Source organism: Manis javanica, chromosome 4 (assembly GCF_040802235.1).
Source record: "Manis javanica isolate MJ-LG chromosome 4, MJ_LKY, whole genome shotgun sequence".
Classification (NCBI taxonomy): domain Eukaryota; kingdom Metazoa; phylum Chordata; class Mammalia; order Pholidota; family Manidae; genus Manis; species Manis javanica.
Window position 1 is genome coordinate 86,479,833 of NC_133159.1, and position 5,894 is coordinate 86,485,726.

General features: G+C 38.4%; 1 long non-coding RNA gene across 1 annotated transcript; it reads left to right on the plus strand.

The window, feature by feature from the left end:
- The first annotated feature begins 1,147 nt into the window (after positions 1 to 1,147).
- On the plus strand, positions 1,148 to 3,855 carry LOC140848714 (uncharacterized). Its single transcript, XR_012129825.1, has 3 exons — positions 1,148 to 1,218; positions 2,537 to 2,606; positions 3,746 to 3,855. It is a non-coding gene; the product is annotated as an uncharacterized lncRNA (long non-coding RNA).
- Positions 3,856 to 5,894: the final 2,039 nt, after the last annotated feature.

The window sequence follows — 5,894 nt, forward strand, 5'->3', positions numbered from 1 at the left end:
GCCATATCTCTTGTTGCAAGCTTTGTGACTTAGATCATGTTACTTAACCTCTCTGTGCTTGTGAAGGATAATACCAATCTTACCTCACTGAGTTGTGAAAAAACTAAATGATATAATAAAGAACTGAGTAGGAATTCAGTAAATGTTTGGGGTTATTTTAAAACATAACTTTGTGGCAACATGTAATAATAAAAAAGGACAGTTTTGGAGTCAAGGAGAACTGAACAGTTTATGATTCTTGGTAAGTTAATTTCTCTGAATCTCTTCTGTCATGAAGATTAAATAAATGTATTATGTGTATAGATCATTTTCCTTGGTCTTAGGTATGTGGGAATGAATGAAGTCAAATTAAGATTGAATTTCACTAGTTTTTGTCCCCACCTGCTTGCTCCTCACGGAACCCAGCCTTTATGGCAGCAGAAACACCACCCGCTCCCCATATTCCCTAGCCCACTTGCAGTTAGGCAAGGCTATGGACTTCTGGTTGTTGACTTGTAAGCAGAAGAGACACAATTGTTATGACCACCTACCGTCTCCTGACTAAAACACACATCTTTTGCCTCCAAACTTTCTAGAAGTAGTAGTGATTTCTAAGAGCACTAATTAATATATCCAGTCAGTTATCATGGGACATCTGGCAGATGCCTTTGCTACTTCATGAGCACCTGCTACCTTCCACCAGAGAGCTATAAACTATTTGTTGGATTGTGATAAATAAGGGGCATGCCCATTTTGGGTTACTCTGCATTAGAGAACCACTGATCCTTTACTGAGTTTTCCTGAAAGTGCTCTTTTAACACATACTCTCTCACTCTCACTTGGCCCTCTCTCCCTGGCACAGAGAGGTTCAACGTCAAGGCATGAACACAATGACACAGGAGTCACTTGAGGAGTGAGTAAACTCAGAATCTCTCCTCTCTTCTCTGGTCTGAAGACTAAGGCGTCGGTATTGGGTTAGGCTCTTGATAGCCGGCTCTTTCTTCCCTTTAGATAAGTTAGTTGCTTTCCAGGAAGATCCTCAGCGCCTTCATGAAAATAGATTTGTCCAAAGCTAGTCAGACACACCTGAGCACCGTAAATGGATGCACTTAGCCTCTAGCTGAGCAATCCAATTCATGCACATAAAGTGTTGTGTATATAAAATACCCACAGGAACATTGGGAAAATGAAGCTCCATAAATGGTGGTGTCACTGGTGGTGAAGTTGGTCACAAGCACGGTAAGTTTATTTCTTCTTGTTTCTAGGATTTAGAAGCTTCTTTTCTTCCTCACCTTCTCTATTTTCCATTCTTTTGTTTCATTAGTCAGAGATGAGTAGCTTTTATTTTTATGCAGAGAAGTACAGCCCTTCCTGGCTACTGCGTCGCATTTATTTTTATATCTGATAAGGATCAGGTCAAAGAAGATAGTTTCAGAAAGTCTCACATCCGGTCCAACTTACCCACTAAGATTTTAAACTTTGTTCTTTCAAAATGTTGATAAACACAATTGTTAGGGGATTTTTCATGAAATCTAAATCTTCAGACTTTTTGAATTTCATGAATGAGGGGAACTTCCCAAGAAAAATGGGAGCTTTTGATGCTGTAAGGATTTTAAAAGAGATTTGATCTTTCTTTCAAAGAACTCATCAAGGTGTGTGGTGTGTTACACTTCCACTTAGCTAATTTATTACTATTAAAGGTGAATTGTTTCATTTCTTTTAGACAATCACCAGGGAAACTTTTTCTGCTGCTTTTAAGTGATAAAAATCTAAAGGCAACATGTCCCAGTATAATAAACTTCTGGGTGTTACTTTTTCCTGTTAACATAATAAACAACTCCATTCACAAACTGCCATTAAATTAAACTATTAATGCCAATGGAATTTGAAACTCAGCAACAGTAATAATTTAATTGATGCTCTTTTCCCTGACATTTTCTGGAATTCTTTGTTAACTGGAAGTTTTATTGCAAAATGGAAGTCTAAATAACAGAAATTTTTAATTAGAAGGAAATTTATGTAACCAAATACCTTATTATATAAGTATTTATATAATATTCTCCATTAAATAAATGGAGAAGCTGAAACCCAGAGAGTTTACATTACACAATAGAAAACTAGTTAATAAAAGACCTGATTTCACAGTTTCTATTTAATAGTATAAAAATAGCTGTTGGCTACAGGCACTGGTTTATGTTGTAAATATTTCTATTCAAGCAAAACATAAGCAAGAATTTTACAAACATTGTACACACACCATGACTATGACTAAGCCCAGTTTAGTTTTTTTGTCACCATTTTGTCACAGCCACAAAAATCCCTTCCTCTTGATAAGAAAGGAAGAGAGATGAAAGTTATAAAAAAAAATACAGTGTTAACACCTGTATTTATGAAAGAAGTGCTGGGAAACTGTCCAGAAAACAAGAAAGACATCCTAAATTTAGAGACTCCAAAAGGTCTCCTGCTGTTGATTTTATGGACTTGGTGGTTTACATTACTAAACTAAAAACATTTCAATTCATTCCAACTTCACATTGACAAGATGTGCTTTTTATAGAAGCAGAAGCATTGGCCTCCTTAACCAAATATGGATATTCAATTGAAACCTGAAATAATCCAAGACTGAGGTAAGGAACAAGCTTTAATGATGAGAAGAGGATGTTACTAACATTTCTTTGAGGACATTGTTCTGCAAAGTTAGAGAACCCCGACTCCTTCCCTTGATATCCCTTCCCTCAATTTATTGGACACTTCCCTAGCATCCAAGACACATTTTTATTACAGAATGAGTTGTCAGACACCTCTCATGTACCACTTTAAATCCTTTCAGTCTCACCTCTTACTCCAGCCACTGTAGCCACTGCCCAGCCAAAATCTGCTCCAGCTAGTTTTGCAAAGGAGCAAATTGACCGTTTCCCCCGTGTACATCTTCCTTCCTGCCTTGCCCTCTGATATGGACCACCTATGGAAACCTGCTCAATATTTGTATCAGCAGGGTTCAATCAGAGGAGTTGAACCATTAGGAGGTTTTACAGACAGTTCTGTTACAAGGGTTTGATCTTAACACAACTGTGGGTGCCGGTAAGCTGCTAGATGGCACATAACACACAGGGCTGCTGTCTGCATGCCAATGGCTTTTATTACTGCCTTTCTGCCTCACTGGGCTGTAGGCTCAACAAAGGCAAGGTCTTCATCACATTTTTGATGTATGCATTTATGTATCACCACCACCAAGAAAGGTATCTGGTAAATAAATATTTGTTAACTAAACACATTAAAATGTTTGAATTGATTAACTGATCTGAAGATCACAACTTAAGGTAGAAACAAACACCAATTTGAGAAGAGCATATACAGTGGTTTTTCAAGGATAAAAATTGGAATTGCTCTTCTTAACATTTTAAGCAGTGATCTGGAAAAAAGAGAACATAGTGAAATGTTCAGAAGACATTTAGCTCTTCCTACTAAAAAATTTAAAAAACAAACAAATAAGTGAAAATGTTAAGGCTGTATATACAAGAAAATTAGCACAATTTTTCCTTATGGACAGATTCCAGATAATGCAATAGAGAAAAACAATCCAAACATAAAGGATCACTGGCCACCAAGGAGGGACCCAGAGTTGCTACAGACTGAACAAATAATACATCATTCCAGTGGACTCTGCGGCCAGAAGGGCAAACTGAAAGCTAAACTTGGTTAGGAAGGAAGTGGGAAACCGTGATGTCATTGATAGGTTACTTGAATTGTTCTGCTTTCTCTCCAGAACAGATGCTTAGTCACAGAGAGGTGAGCCACTTGGCACCATTCTCCAGACCTTGCGGCACATTCAGCAGAGAGGTATGCTTGGCCAGAGGATAAGGCCTGAGATATGGACAGACCTGATGATTCCAATCTCTCCCACCTGTGTGCTGGCTTGCCCTCTCTGGATGATGATGCATATATAGTACCTCATTTGTAATACATTTGAAACAACTTTTCCTTCAATTATGGTGGTCTGGAAATAGCCTTGCAGTTATTGATACCAGATATGAACTTGCTGGTTGGGTATATGCATGACTAGTGGCTGAAAATTTGCTGGGTAATGAAGCTGAAGGAAGAGACAGGAGTAAGAGGAGGAGAAGAAATTTTACATTTATTAAGCTTTTTTCTAGGTGCCAGAAGCTCTGCGAAAAACTTAATAGTTTTTGTTTCACAGTGTTCTCTATGATGGGGGTCACTCTTACACCAGTTTGCAGATGAGGGAGGCAAACCTTAACCTAAATAAACTTGCTTAAGGTGACACACTGATAATCATGGAATAGAGAGACTCAAGCACACAGTCTGTTTCCAAAACGATTTTTAATATCGAAAATTTTAAAATTAAGTAAAAATGCACATGGACATAACAAATACCTGTATGGCTATCATCCATAAGGAACATGCGATAGTTCATCATTTTGGGAGCATTTTAGGCCATGCTTTCCTCAAACATTGTCTGTGTTTCCTTATCTCTCTCCTTCCTTTCTGGGACTCCAATGACCCTGTATGCTAGACATTCTGATATTATTCCATATTATGCCACATTTCCTTATACTTTGCTCATTTTCTAAAATCGTTTTTTTCTCTCTCTTTCTCAGTTTAGATCATTTCTATTAACTTGTTCCTTCACATATAGCTACATCCTAACTGGAGGTCTCCTCAATGAGCTTCCTAACACAATACTATCAGCAGCTACTACAGATTGCTCTTCACTGGATCTGAGATTAAATCCATTTGCCATCTCAGACACATGTCGGAGAATTGTGGCTACAATTCAGAATATTTCCAAGAGGTACTGAAAACTTCTCAAATCAATTTTCACTCTATCAACTAATTATGTGATTCTGAGATGCCTGATTATTTACATATACTCAATCTTGCTTCAGAAAGAATTTAAGATATTAATATATGAATAAGAATGCTATCATTTATTGAACTTATGAGTCAGACACTGCACAAGTTTCTTTATATATTTTTTTAAATTTGTGTAATTCTTTTAATAATATTGTCTCAGTATTATTATAACCATTTCTTACAGATGAGAAATTTTTAAATAGATTTCAATTAGTTTCCTTACAGCTACACAGAGCTCAGATTTTAACTTCCATCTGTTTATTCTAACCTCTAAAGTTAGGAGATATAGCAGTGATGGTCCCAGCTCACTCCTTCAGGGCTTACATGCCCATTTTCCAGCTGCTGGATCAGTCAGCTACTGATGGCTCCTAAACTGCATCTCTCTCTTTCTCTAGGTACTGTCTTACCCAGGGTTATGCCCCTCAGGGAGTGGCCTGACCACTAACTTTGCCCTTGCCTGAATTCAGTACATCTCTGAAGGGCTGTCCCAGCTCCACAGCTCCTCGTAAGATTGACTGAGGAGGCAGTTATAGCTGTATTCCTGGTCAGTTTTTCCTTCTACCATGTTCTGACTTACCGCTTTCTTGTAAGTACATCTCCTGAGAACGCTCCGCAATGAAACTTCTGCAGTGTCTGTTATGGACTGAATGATTGTGTCTCACAAAACTCACATGCTGAAGGTTTAACCCTCGATATGACAGTATTTGCAGATGGGACCTTTGGGCAGGAATTAGGTTTATTTAGATACAGTCATGAAGGGTGGGACCCTCATAACGGCACCAGTGGTGACTCTTCTAAGAGGAAACACCAGTTAGTGCTCGCTCGCTCTCACTGTTGCTCTCTCTCTCCCTCTCTCCCTCTGTCTATCTTTCTCTGCCCTGTGAGTCCACAGTGAGAACTATCCGTACGCCAGCAAGAGGGCCCTCATCAGAACCTGACCAATGCTGTCATCCTATCTCAGACTTACAGCTTCCAGGACTGTGAGAAATTAATGTCTGCTGTTTAAAGCACCCAAACTATGGCATTTTGTCATGGTGACT